Consider the following 15,568-nt stretch of genomic DNA (forward strand, 5'->3'; position numbering starts at 1 on the left):
CAATATTTGCCCCTATATAAATACTTCAATAAAAAAGCAAATAAAGGACAGGCTAAAGAAAAATGAATAAAGGATATAAAGGACATATGAAGGCCCAAAAATGTAAAAAAAGATGCTCAAACTTTAACAAGAAAAAAGGGCTTCAGATTACTCAAGAATAGCGTTGTATTTATCTAGCACATTAGCATAAACTGATAATGTCAGTCTTTGGCAAGATGTGAAAAAAGTACTTCATGAAATGCAAATTAATAGATTTTAGAATGCAAATAGGTAATACCTACCAACATATAAAATATTTGGATCCTTTAATCTGAAAACTCCACTTTCAGAGAAACATTTCACCAGAGACCTAAAAAGTACAAGGATCTATAAGAATGTTTATTGCAATTTGCAATTTGGTGTGTTTATTTGCTGCTACCTGTCCACCAGTACATGCTATATATTCTACTGCCATCCTGAAATTACAAAAGAATAGAATTTTGTGTGCTGACATAAAAGTTTTTGCTATATGTTATATTGGGCTTCCTTGGTGGCTCAGACTGTGAAGTATCCACCTGCTATGTGGGAGATGTGGGTTTGATCCCTGGGTTGGGAAGGTCCCCTGGAGGAGGGCATGGAAACCCACTCCAGTATTCTTGCCTGGAGAATTCCATGGACAGAGGAGCCTGGCTGGCAGCAGTCCATAGGGTCTCAAAAAGCTGGACATGATTGAGTGACTAAGCACAACACATATAATAACACTGCAAGCAATGTTTGTGATGATCTAATTTACGTATATATTGGTTTAATGTATAAGACAAGATCAGAAAAATTATGATAATCACATTTGAAAGAATGTAGATGAGTAGGGATGGAGAACAATATTTGAAGAAAATATTTTTGCTTATGCAAAGTATTCATAAGTTATTTCTATGACATACTTTAGCTTTTTTGTTGTTGAGATCTTTCGGTGCCAAATAATATGGGTTGTGGGAAGAGAAGATGAGAGGGGATGGTCTCTTGTCATGGTTTATTGTGCGTAGTTTGTATTCCAGGAAGGGGATGCTATCAACCGTTTCCACAATTTCAGTTCTGTTACGATGTCCCTCAAAATAAATCAAGCTTCATATCTGCTGAGACCAGATGGTGCCTGTAAAAATAAATAATATTGTTTTCAACCTTGAATAAATTTTTCATAGTAAATATCAATAGTCAAAGCCATCCATTTCAAAATCATTTGGAGCTTTTAATTCCTGTTAACCACTCTAAATGTGCCAGTGAATTTGCCCAAGTTTTTTGTTTTATTTTTATTTTTACATTAACATTAATAAAGGTGGTACCATGGCCTCTTACTTCCTTTTCAACCTGAAGAGCTGTAGTGATTCTGATTCCAAGACAGTGATTCAGATTAATCCTTCAGCTTTTCTGTTTCCTGTACTTCAAGTAAACTCCCTTAATACAGTTTTCTGAGGCTCCCTGTTTCTTCTTCCTTAGTCTCCTCTCTTACAGCTTTATCTTTTAAAGTATAGACTAATTAAGAGCTTAAGACTAAGAAGAGCTTTCACTTCTTTTTCTGTTTTATTATCATGTAACATGTCTTCTTACACAGTGTTGAATAAAACTAAGGACAGCAGGCAGTCTTATCTTGTTCTTGATTTTTTGTGAAGAAACATTTTTGAAAACATTTTTCACTAAATGTTGCACTGGTGTGTGATGTTTGTGGCAGTTTTTGTAGATTCTCTTTTTCAGGTTAAAAGTGTTCCCTTTTCTCCCTAGTTTGCTAACAGTTTCCTGCATGAATGGCTGCTGAATTTTACTGAACGCTGGTTCTGCAATTATTGCATTGATAATACAGGCTTTCTCTTATACTCTAGCAATGTGAATGAAACTTTTCAAACCAACCTTGACTATTGAACTAAGCCCACCTTTGTCATGGTGTATTTTTTTTTAACATTGCTACCTTGGTTTTGCTTACAATGGTTTTAGGATTTTTGCGTCTATTTTCACAAAAATAGCATCAGTAATCTAAAAGGATGTGAGATGTTAACAGTCTTATAGTGTCACTACTCTACTGATTTATATAGATGATTGATTTGATACAGTTTATAGTGAATTCTGGAGACTCTGTAAGCTTCTCTCTAAAGATGAATGAAACTCAGTAAGCTGGACTGAGAACTGGATATTATGTCACTTCAGTCCTGTTTGACTCCTTGTGACCCTATGGACCTTGGCCCACCAGGCTTCTCTGTCCATGGGGATTCTCCAGGCAAGAATACTGGGGTGGTTTGCCATTTCCTCCTCAGGGGATCTTTCGAATCCAGGGATCGAACCTGCATGTCATGTCTCCTGCACTGGCAGGCAGGTTCTTTACCACTTAGTGCTACCTAGGAAGCCCTTATGAGGTGAAGTGAATTGAAAGTCACTCAGTTGTGTCTGATTCTTTGCGACCCCATGGACTATACAGTCCATGGAATTCTCCAGGCCAGAATACTGGAGTGAGTAGCCTTTCCCTTCTCCAGGGGACCTTCCCAACCCAGGGACTGAACCCAGGTCTCCCGCATTGCAGGCGGATTCTTTACCAGCTGAGCCACAAGGGGCGCCCATGGGATAGTGCAAATAAAAGCCTGGAGATTGAGCATCAGTCTTCTGAGAATGGTCTAAAAGATTTTACTAAGCATTCCATGACAAACAAAACTGTTGCTATAGCTTTCAAACGCATCCTTTTGTGTGCAGTACAGTTTGTCGAAGTTAAGTAAATATGACTCCTGGTTACATGTAGACCTCTTTAATATCTCCAACACTTTTGACCACTTTTTTTGTTTGTTTCTGGAGGAACCTGATATGTTCCTAAAGTCAACAAAATTTTGCCCAATTTATTTATCCAAACTGAGCTACTTGTTGACACCCTAGAAAGCTACCTATTGACCAAGACAACCTGCACAGAATATATCTCTCTCAGCAGCACATCAGTCTCTCACATCCCTGAAATCACATCAGAAGGGATCTTGTCTCATCAGTTCATCTGTGAGTAGTAATAGGGTAGACTCGATCTCTTTCAAGTCTCACCCTCATTTCAATGTAAAAATGTACTTTTTCTCCTCAGTTTTCTAATTTTCCTCCTTTTCTTTTGAGCTTCCATACAAAAGTAAGAAGGAGACACAAGATCTCCTTTCTCTTTATATAGTCATTGTCTTTTATTATATTCATCATGGAAAAACAAACTATTTATGTCTCACCAATCCTGAGTTCCTACATGTATCTATCCTATTCCCTGCTCTTTTTGCATTGTTTCTGAGAGCTCTTATAATTCTCTCTCCTGAGACTGTGCAAGACAGAATGAACTAAATTAGCAAAAAATAGAGTGATGTTTAGAATGTTTGTGTGGCTGCCTGCCACTTTCCTCTTTTCACAGCATCCAGAGTCTCTGAAATTAGTGCCTTTTAATGATTGTTTGGGGTGACAACGTGGGGTGTCAGAAAGTGTGTGATAGTTACTCATACTGCCATTTTGGCTTTTCACTTCAATCACATTTTCTACTTACAAACTTCTACATTCGTGCATATTATACAATATGGATTCTCCCTTACTATACTCCTTGCTGCTGCTGCTAAGTCGCTTCAGTCGTGTCTGACTCTGTGCGACCCCACAGATGGCAGCCCATCAGGCTCCCCCCGTCCCTGGGATTCTCCAGGCAAGAACACTGGAGTGGGTTGCCATTAAGAACACTGGAGTGGGTTGCCATTTCCTTCTCCTTAGGCTCTGAGTATTCTATGTTTTTTACTGGAGAATTTGTGATGCTTATGTCAAAAGAATGCTCTCCATCTACCTCTATCGAAACCATTCTTTGTGTGGTTTATCAGCCTATCTATTCAGTCCTTAGTTCTCAATAGATGTTGACTGAAGTTCAACAGGAGTGAGGAACCCTCCAAAAGTTTAGTAGGATCTAACCTGGGTGCCAAATAACATTCCACAAAGGCTTCTCTGTAGGTTGAGATAAGCATTCAATGAAATCAAGACAGTGCTTTGGCATTATTTTGATTCTCATGTTTTAGGATGAATAGCTTGGTTGTTAAAATGTAAATTTCTAGATGATACCAGATGCCATGATCTTAGTTTTCTGAATGTTGAGTTTTAAGCAAACTTTTTCCCCTCTCCTCTTTCACTTTCATCAAGAGGCTCTTTAGTTCTTCTTCACTTTCTGCCATAAGAATGGTGTCATCTGCATATCTGAGGTTATTGATATTTCTCTCCACAAACTTGATTCCAGCTTGTGCTTTATTCAGCCCAGCATTTCTCATGATGTACTCTGCATATAAGTTAAATAAGCAGGGTGACAATATACAGACTTGATGTACTCCTTTCCTGATTTGGAACCAGTCTGTTGTTCCATGTCTAGTTCTAACTGTTGCTTCTTGACCTGCATACAGATTTCTCAGGAGGCAGGTAAGGTGGTCTGGTTTTCCTATCTCTTTAAGAATAACGTTCATACTGGTCAACAATACAGAACATGCCAGCAAGACAAAAGAATAATATGTGGTGAATTACCTTAGCTATAATCATTTTCAGGAAAAGCACAGTGATGTATATATAGCACAGAGAACTCTACTCAATATTCTGTAATAACCTACATGGGAAAAGAATCCTACAAAAAAAGAGTGGATACATGTACATGTAAGGCTTCCCTGGTGGTTCAGATGGTAAAGTGTCTGCCTGCAATGCGGGAGACCCGGGTTTGATCCCTGGGTTGGGGAGATCCCCTGGAGAAGGAAATGGCAACCCACTCCAGTACTCTTGCCTGGAAAATCCCATAGACAGAGGAGCCTGGTAGGTTACAGCCCCTGGGGTCGCAAGGAGTCAGACATGACTGAGTGACTTAATCCAATCCAATGTATATGTATAACTGATTTCGCTTTGCTGTACATGTGAAACTAACACAACGTTGTAAATCAACTATATGCTAATAAAAAAAATTTTTAAGTACAGTGATATAGAATCTTTGTGGGTAACTGTTTTATGCATTGGCAATCCTGTGATCTTATTAGGATATGATAAGAACAATTGAACTAATTATTTCCATTGAATAAGTATTTACTGGCTGCTCACTCTGCTCTAGATCCTGAGGTCACATGGAAACAAAAAACTGGTCTCTGTCTTCAAGGAAATTGAAACCTACACCTTAAAGTATTATGCAGTCACTAAAATGACTATAGATAAATGAAAGAATGTGAACAAGTGGGAAAGTTAAGTGAAAAACAAGGTGTCAAATTATGACATCCCAAATTTTGGGGGGTAATAAAATTTGGACACACAATTTTGCAGTTTTGCTTTGAACTGATTCCCAAGTATGCTTGCTTTAGAATAGTGTGAAAGTGAAAGCCCTTCAATTGTATCCAGCTCTTTGTAACCCGGTGAACAGGAGCCTGCCAGGCTCCTCTGTCCATGGGATTTCACAGGCAAATCTACTGGAGTGAGTTGCCATTTCCTCCTCCAGGGGATCTTCCCAACCCTACGATCGAACCCAGATCTCCCACACTGCAGGAGGATGCTTTACCATCTGAGCCACCAGGGAAATCCTAGAATGCTGCACCTGGCCTTACAGTATATTTTAATTCCCAATGTTTTACAACTGTGGAAACTGAAACTTAGATTAAATAACCTGCCATACAATTAGTAATTCATAGAAATGCAATTAGACACCAGGGCTCCTCTTCACATGAACCGTAAGTAGTTCTTATCTATTAATTCTACATAATCCCAGGTCCTGAACGTTTACAGCTCAGCCTCATATCAGTTGTTTGACTGATAGTTTCTGGACACTGCACTTTTAATGGTGACATTGACAATAGCTAAATCACTGAAGTGTGTTGAATAATAAATATAGTGAGCTTTAGTTGGGGTCGCAGAGAGTCGAACACTGATAAGTGACTTCACTTTCACTTTTCACTTTCATGCATGGGAGAAGGAAATGGCAACCCACTCCAGTATTCTTGCCTGGAGAATCCCAGGGACGGGGGAGCCTTGTGGGCTGCCGTCTATGGGGTCGCACAGAGTCGGACATGACTGAAGCGACTTAGCAGCAGCAGCAGTTTTGTATTACTACATAACACATTATCACAAGCCTATGGTTTAAAATATCACCCATTTATTATCTCTGAGTTCTGTAGACAAAAGGTCCAGCATGATGGCTGGGTTCTTTGCTTAAAATCGGCAAGGCTGAAATCAAAGAGTTGGCCAGATTTTATTTCTTTTTGAATACTCTGGGGGGTACCCACTACTAAGTGCATTCAGGTTGTTAGAAGAATTTAGTTAGTTGTGGTTGCAAAACTATTTACTTGACAAGTAGCCCCTTCACCTTCTAGCAAGCCATGGCCTCTTGAATCCCTCCTGTGCTTCAAATCTTGCTGACTTTCCTTTCACCTTCCTCTTCTGCCCCACAGGTTCACTGAATCACATTGAGCCCAAATGGATAAGCCAGGATAGTCCCCCAATTTTAATTAATGTCAGCTAATTAGTAACCTTAATTACATCTGCAAAGTCCTTTTTTGCCTTGGAAGGCAAACACATGCATAGTTGTGTAGAATGGGGGAACTTCTTGGGAGAAGATTCCTAACTCTGCCTATCCCAGAATGTTAATTTGATTTAAGCCCCATAGCAAGAGCTCATCAGTTTCTATGAGGATGATAGAAATGCTAAGCTACCCCTTTGTTCTCTTGTCCTCTGCCTTTGAATGGGATGGTTAGAGAAGGAAATGGGGGCAATCCCCTTCTTAAGCAAACTGTCTTTCTCTCCATTTAAAAACTTTGAACCTTGGAGTAATGGCATTTATGAAGGCAGTATATGCTGTGTGGAAAAAGTAGGGCCACCATAAGGACCACTTCCAGAAAGGGGGAACCTTGCAACTAAGAATGTCACGTCCTCCTTTAAGATGGACCTTTAAGGTGGCATGCATGCTCAATCTTAGTTCCCCAACCCGGGATCAAATCTGTGCCCCCTGAAGCAGAAGCACAGTCTTAACCACTGGATGGCCAGAGAAGTCCCCCTTAGGGGTTCTTTACCATGGACTTCAGTGAAGGATTTCTTTGCAATAAAGAAACACAAAAAGAAGAACTTAAATGAAAAGTGGGAAACTAGTCAGATATGTGCAGTCTGACCAATGGAAAACAACGGGCTTGTGTGCTCAGAGGACCAGTAACATTATCAATAATCAGGACTATCGCCCAAGTATTACACCTCATACATTACAGTCCACACTCCCAAGTGAGAAACCAGACTTCTCACCTGCACCTTGAATTCGTATCAATGGGAAAGAACCCAGGAGTCTGGGGGCATGCCACGAAGTTGGGATAAAAATGGTAATATAGAACATTAGGTTGTCTTTTATTATTTTAGTATAAAATACAAAAAAATTGGTAATTCTATAATTATAAATAAGTCTATAAACTTATTTCCAGTTTTAGAAATAAGGTATTATCTTACCACTGTGACGTATGTGTCTGTTCAAAATGTTAACTAAAGGCAAAATGAAAGAAAGGGTTTAAGATTCAAATTGTTCCAGAATTGGTCAGATGCAATATTTCAAGGCTGGTTCTGGGGTCCTTTTGACATATCTCCAAGATTGTTTGTATACCTCTTTTCTTTCTGGTATAATAAGATGATCCAAACTCATTTGCATTTTCTTTGCCCCATCTCTGTAATCAGTCATTTCTCCTGATTTCTGTAAACAGAGGTTGGTATTAAGAAACCAAGATCTTGGTTTTATTTGTGCTCACTGCTCTGACTTTTCATAGCTTTTATGTCCCCTAGCAGACAGACATAGGAAATATAAAATGGTGCAGTCTGAAATGATATGAAATAATATGCCCCAAGTTACCTCAATTTTTTGAGCTCTCAAAAGACATAAAAAGAAAAGATGAATTGATTATTTGGAGTGAGGAAGAAAAGCCAGTTACTACATCACAACTATATAGGACTTTCTAAATCCTTTCTTCCATTTTGCCTTTAGTTAATATTTTGAACAATTATTGTACCATCCAAAACCTTAGAAAGCTAAGATTTCAGTAAGCCTTGGAAAGTTCCACGGAAAGAAGATTACTAACATTCTTACTCGCTCATGAACCGTATCCTTGTTTGGTAGAGAACTGAGACAACTGAAACAACGCTTTTGATCACTGATGCAGCACTTTTTTTTTTTAAACTTGTGTTACTGCAGATTGACCTAGAAAGAATAGGGGAAAGATCTTGGAGCTTCTCAAAAGACTCCTTAAGTATTTAGTTTAATGAAAACTCATGTTATACATACAGAAATTCTTGACTGAGCTATTAATTTAAATAACAACTCTATTACTATTGATTTTTATCTTTAAGTCTATGCCACTCTCACAAAATGGATTAATGTTTAATTTACGATCATTGTAAGAAACCAGATGGATGGAACATTTAGAAGCTTAACTTACCCTCAAATTAAACACTAGCTCATACTAGTGAAGATTTGTACATTGAAAGGATTAAAAATCTCCTGTAGGATCAAACAATGGGTTTAGTGGAAACCTCAGAATCATTACTGAAGAGCAACTTATGCAGGTTAGCTAACAGAATATTGAGTGAAAACTCCAAAGAGATGTTTGCACAGATCTGAGACAAATGTTAATTATGTAGAATACAGAAAAGATGGGCTGAATCTTCTGTAACATCTAATAAAAAAATAAAGAGCAATGAAAGGCATCATTTAAGTGATGGACAAGTCTGGGCATTTTGAAAAATTGATTTAAATATTCAGTGAGTTAAGAAGGCTTTTGGATATTTCCATAGCCAGTTTTACATGGGATGATATAAAGAAATGAAGAATGCACACCTGCCCTCTGAGATATATCTAAACGATTTTACTAACCTCCCTTCAGGCCCAGCAAAGTTGTTTCTATAACTTTCAAATATTATACATCCTTTTGTGTGTTGTACAGTTCTCAAAGTTAAGTAAATATGACTTACTGGCCACATACATTTCTCTTTAGTATCTCCGACAGTTTTGACTACTTTATTGTTTCTGAGCAACCTGATATCCTTTCCCTAATGTCAACAGAATCTTATTCAATTTGTTTATCCACACTGGGCTACCAGCTGACATTCTAGAACACTACTCATTGGTCAAATCAAACTCTGCAAGGAGTATTTCTTCCTCAGCAACATGTCAATCCCTAACACCCTAAGGTTGTATCAGAGTGAATCCTGCTTCATCAGTTCACCTCTAACAGTGTGTAGTAATAGGGTAGACTTAGCCTCTGTCAAGCCTTACCCTCTCTTCAGCACACAAACACATTTAATTTTTTCTCCTCAGTTTTCTGGTTTTTTCCCCCTCCTTTTATTTTAGACTTCAGTGCAAGAATAAGGAGAAACAAGATGTCCTTTCTCTCTACTGTCACTTTCTCCTATATTCATCATGAAGATACATACAAGTCTTGCCAATGCTGAGATCCTGTATGAATCCACCCCATAACCAATTCTTCTGCTCTTGCATCTGTGACAAACAACTCTTATGATTTTCTCCCAAGGCTGTGCAAGACATACTGAACTATTAATAGCAAAGAAGTGGTATTCAGAATGTTTGTGTGGACTGCCTGATATGCTTTCAACTTTTCTTGACATTCAGGGTCTGGAATTTGTGTTTTCTAAGCGATTGCTTTGGGCATTGTGGGGTGTCAGGTGGTTTGTCATAGTGACTCATTTTCATCTTTGCTTGCACTTCAACTACACTTTCTATTTATGAACTTATGCATTTGTCCGTGTTATACAGAAACAATTCTGCCTTACCTCACTCCACAGTATGAATTCTCCAAGGTTTTTCACGGAAACGTTGTGATGCCAGTGTCAAAATAGCGCTATGTATATTGAAACCATTCTTTGCAGTTTATCAGTCTATTCTGTTCTCAGTCCTCAATAGTTGAGGTTCTGTGGACTGCAACTTGAGTGAGATAACTACAAGCAGGTTGGGAGAACCCTAATTGAATCTTCAATTGAGAGGCAAATTGTTTTTGTTGTTACTGTTTATTTGCCAAGTCTTGTCCGACTCTTTTGTGACCCCATGGACTATAACACATCAGTTCAGTTCAGTCGTTCAGTTGTGTCCGACTCTTTGCGACCCCGTGAATCGCAGCACGCCAGGCTTCCCTGTCCATCACCAACTCCCGGAGTTCACTCAGACTCATGTCCATCGAGTCAGTGATGCCATCCAGCCATCTCATCCTCTGTCGTCCCCTTCTCCTCCTGCCCCCAATCCCTCCAAGCATCAGAGTCTTTTCCAATGAGAACTCTTCTCATGAGGTGGCCAAAGTACTGGAGTTTCAGCTTTAGCATCATTCCTTCCAAAGAAATCCCAGGGCTGATCTCCTTTAGAATGGACTGGTTGCATCTCCTTGCAGTCCAAGGGACTCTCAAGAGTCTTCTTTCTCCAACACCACAGTTCAAAAGCATCAATTGCTCGGTGCTCAGCTTTTTTCATAGTCCAACTCTTACATCCATACATGACCACAGGAAAAACCATAGCCTTGACTAGATGGACCTTTGTTGGCAAAGTAATGTCTCTGCTTTTCAATATGCTATCTAGGTTGGTCATAACTTTTCTTCCAAGGAGTAAGCGTCTTTTAACTTCATGGCTGCAGTCACCATCTGCAGTGATTTTGGAGCCCCCCAAAATAAAGTCTGACACTGTTTCCACTGTTTCCCCATCTATTTCCCATGAAGTGATGGGACCAGATGCCATGATTTTTGTTTTCTGAATGTTGAGCTTTAAGCCAACTTTTTCACTCTCTTCTTTCACCTTCATCTGCATATCTGAGGTTATTGATATTTCTCCCGGCAATCTTGATTCCAGCTTGTGCTTCTTCCCGCCCAGCATTTCTCATGATGTACTCTGCATAGAAGCTAAATAAGCAGGGTGACAATATACAACCTTGACGTACTCCTTTTCCTATTTGGAACCAGTCTGTTGTTCCATGGCCAGTTCTAACTGTTGCTTCCTGACCTGCATACAGATTTCTCAAGAGGCAGGTCAGGTGGTCTGGTATTCCCATCTCTTTCAGAATTTTCCACAGTTTATTGTGATCCACACAATCAAAGGCTTTGGCATAGTCAATAAAGCAGAAATACATGTTTTTCTGGAATTCTCTTGCTTTTTCAATGATCCAGCAGATGTTGGCAATTTGATCTCTGGTTCCTCTACCTTTTCTAAAACCATCTTGAACATCTGGAAGTTCACGGTTCACATATTGCTGAAGCCTGGCTTGGAGAACTTTGAGCATTACTTTACTAGCATGTGAGATGTGATTTCCCAGGCAAGAATGCTGGAGTGGATTGCCATTTCTTCTCCAGGTGATCCTTCCCACCCAGGGATCGAACCCACATCTCCTGCATTGCAAAATAACATACCCCAAAGACTTCTCTGAAAGTTGAGATAAAACATCAATTGAAACAAATATAGTGAATTAACATTATTTTGATCCTCATTTTTGGAAAGGCTAGGTTGTTAAAATGCAGATTTCCAAGTCACATTTCCCAGAAATTCTGATTCTGCCAGTCTGAAATAGGGCCTACAATATGAAAGCTTGTCCAGACTCCCAGGTGATTCTAATACAGGTGATTTTTTTCTCTTCCTTAGCAAACTAAGCCCAACTTTTATCCCTTTAATGATAAGGTGGTCTTTCCCAGGTGGTTGAGTGTAAAGAATCTGCATGCAATCCAGGAGATGCAGGTTCAATCCCTGGGTTGGGAATATCTGTCAGAGAAGAAAATGGCTACACACTCCAGTATCCTTGCCTGAAAAACTTCATAGAGAAGCCTGGCAGGCTATCGTCCACTGGGTCACAAAAGAATCAGATACCACTTAGTGACTAAACAACAACAGCAGTGATCAAATGAGTTAGATTGTCTGAAAGGATTAAATGCTGCTTTGTGATAAAGCTATATTTGAAAATTTTTTAACAAATTCATTTTCTTAGTGTGCACAGAAATTTTTAAAGAGTATATAACTGAAATACATGATGGCTCTAAATATAATATTATTAGAACTTCTTGGATTCCCTCATCTATTTAACAATTAGGAATATATTTCTCCCTAATAAAGGGTCCCTGGACAAGAGCCCTGTCCTTTCCTCACTCAGACCCATCAGTAAATCTTACTTCCTGACAAAAAAGTAATTACTAAAATTCAAGTCTTAGATATGGATTTTAAAAAGGAATAGATTTCTCTGCCAGAGCTAATGAAGAAATGTTTGGCAGGTATGATTTTTGAAGATGCATCTTTAGACTGCTTCCAACTTTTACTTTCTTTTTCAGACTTATTTCAGAATTCTGATTTAAAAACAAACAAACAAACAAAAAAAAAAGCTTCTATTGGAAAATACAATAATTACCAAATAGTATCTTGCAACTATATGAAGGAATATTTCCAATGTAAATCCAATTAGTATTTCTCCCACAGAACGTGTTCCACAATTAATGTGAAAGAGCATATCAGATCCAAGAACCTCAAAAGCTTCTTTAAGAGGTAGCAGATTCTTCATGTTCCAGAAAAAAAATTAAAAGTACATTCATTAAAGAAATGTCTACTTCTATAACAATGAAAAACATGTAAAGTGTAAACATAGAAATCCTAAGAAACTGTTTGATAAAATGTTTAAGAGCATGGACTCTGTTGCCAAATTGTCTGGCATCAAATTAAAAGATCGTTGCTGAGCCTTGAAAGACACCAGGATTCTTGGCCTCCAGAGGAGAAGAATTCAATCTGGGGTCAGTGATGAGGCTTGATCACTCAGAGCTTTTGTGTAATAAAGTTTTATAAAAGTATAAAAGAGATAGAGAAAGCTTCTGATATAGACATCTGAAGGGAGCAGAAAGAGTGCGCCCTCCCCCCGCCCCTGCAGTCCTGAGCTGAATGTTATATAGCTACTAGCAGTCTACTAATTAGAGAAAGGAAATGTCTCAAAACTCAGAGACTGGCACCAGGCCCCTCACTCACAACATGCATTTTGAGAAAACATTGGCACAATGTCAGTTGTCCTGGACCATAAAATGATTGACATGAATCTTGAAGAAAGGCAGGTTTCCAAGCAAATACAGTCTCATTAACGTAGCTTAAGAAAACACCTGTACATATACACAATGGAGTGTTACTCAGCCATTAAAAAGAATACATTTGAATCAGTTCTAATGAGGTGGATGAAACTGGAGCCTATTATACAGAGTGAAGTAAGCCAGAAGGAAAAACACCAATACAGTATACTAACGCATATATATGGAATTTAGAAAGATGATAACAATAACCCTGTGTATGAGACAGCAAAAGTGACGCTGATGTATGGAACAGTCTTATGGACTCTGTGGGAGAGGGAGAGGGTGGGAAGATTTGGGAGAGTGGCATTGAAACATGTAAAATATCATGTATGAAACGAGATGCCAGTCCAGGTTCAATGTACGATACTGGATGCTTGGGGCTAGTGCACTGGGACGACCCAGAGGGATGGTATGGGGAGGGAGGAGGGAGGAGGGTTCAGGATGGGGAGCACATGTATACCTGTGGTGGATTCATTTTGATATTTGGCAAAACTAATACAATTATGTAAAGTTTAAAAATAAAATAAAATTAAAAAAAAATAAATTCAGCATAAAAAAAAAAAAAAAGAAAGAAAACACCTGAATGAGTAAATCATACTGGTTTGTCATGTTGGTTCTGAGTCTTAGAAGGAACTGACTTGAAACAGAGTCTAAGGTAAATACATAGTTCCTTAACATAGCTGAAGACTAACATTTTCATAAGAAAAGCGCATTGCTAAGCTCAAGGTTTGAGAAAAGTCAAGTTAAGGTGGAACCAGGTGTCCTTATGACAACACAGAATTTTAAAAGAAACCTCTTTTTAAATTTGTATGGAGAAGGGGAAAAAATCTAACACTTGTAGTTTGCTTCCTCCTGCTGCTTAGGAGAGAGAAAAAATTTCTGACACTTACAGCCTATTTCCTCTGTTTGGAGACCCTGGCCTTCCTGCTGGTCACCCTCTCAAAATCTTGTAGTTCTTCTATCTGGGCCACCTTGAGCAGTTTGCTCATTTACTGACCTGTATGTTTGGAATCATGATAATATTGCCCTCAAGGCAAGCTCTTTAACTTAGTATCTTCCTTTCCCCATCTTTAACACAGTGGTAAATCACAATAGACTGTGGAAAATTCTGAAAGAGATGGGAATACCAGACCACCTGACCTGCCTCTTGAGAAATCTGTATGCAGGTCAGGAAGCAACAGTTAGAACTGGACATGGAACAACAAACTGGTTCCAAATAGGAAAAGGAGTTCATCAAGTCTGTATATTGTCACCCTGCTTATTTAACTTATATGCAGGATACATCATGAGAAACGCTGGGCTGGATGAAGCACAAGGTTGCTGGGAGAAATATCAATAACCTCAGATAGGCAGATCATACCACCCTTATGGCCTAAAGCAAAGAAGAATTAAAGAGCCTGTTGATGAAAGTGAAAGAGGAAAGTGAAAAAGTTGGCTTAAAGCTCAACATTCAGAAAACTAAGATCATAGTATCCAGTCCCATCACTTCATGGCAAATAGATGAGGAACAGCAGAAACAGTGGTACACTTTATTTTGGGGGCTCCAAAATCACTGCAGATGGTGACTGCGGCAATGAAATTAAAAGACACTTCCTCCTTGGAAGAAAAGTTATGACCAACCTAGATAGCATATTAAAAAGTAGAGATATTACTTAGCCAACAAATGTCCGTCTAGTCAAGGCTTTGGTTTTTCCAGTAGTCATGTATGGATGTGAGAGTTGGACTGTGAAGAAAGCTGAGCACCAAAGAATTGATGGTTTTGAACTGTGGTGTTGGAAAAGACTCTTGAGAGTCCCTTGGACTGCAAGAATATCCAACTAGTCCATCCTAAAGGAAATTAGTCCTGAATATTCTTTGGAAGCACTGATGTTGAAGCTGAAACTTCAATACTTTGGCCACCTGATGGGAAGAGCTGACTCATTTGAAAAGACCCTGTTTCTGGGAAAGATCGAAGGCAGGAGGAGGAGACGACAGAGGATGAAATGGCTGGATGGCATCACCAACTCGATGGACAGGAGTTTGAGTAAAGGCCAGCAGTTGGTGATGGACAGGGAGGCCTGGCAAGCTGCAGTGCATGGTGTCACAAAGAGTCAGACATGACTGAGTGACTTAACTGAACTGAACTGAAAGGGGATCCTCCCCTGTGCATCTCGGTCCTCGGGAAGAACACAAAGAAAACTCTGAACTCTTACCTGTGGCCAAAACAAATATATTAAAGAAAGAACAGAAAGAACATGTGAAGGGAGAGGTGGATCAAGCCAAGAGAGGCACTGGCCCGGATTTCCTGAAGAAAGAACAGAAAGAGCACCTGAAGGGAGAGTCGGGCCAAGCCAAGAGAAGCACTGTCCTCGGGTTTATTGAAGAAAGAACAGAAAGGACACCTCAAGGGAGAGGTGAGCCAAGCCAAGAGAGGCTTTGGCCCCAGGTTTACACAACAGAGAACAGGAAGATCTCAAGGGAGAGATGGGCCAAGCCAAGAGAGGCCCTG

General features: G+C 39.3%; 1 pseudogene; it reads right to left on the reverse strand.

The window, feature by feature from the left end:
* The window catches only part of LOC113898897, a 37,580-nt pseudogene that overhangs the window by 12,808 nt on the left and 9,204 nt on the right, over positions 1-15,568 (reverse strand).

The sequence above is a fragment of the Bos indicus x Bos taurus genome, chromosome 9, assembly GCF_003369695.1.
Source record: "Bos indicus x Bos taurus breed Angus x Brahman F1 hybrid chromosome 9, Bos_hybrid_MaternalHap_v2.0, whole genome shotgun sequence".
In the NCBI taxonomy this organism is placed as follows: Eukaryota; Metazoa; Chordata; class Mammalia; order Artiodactyla; family Bovidae; genus Bos; species Bos indicus x Bos taurus.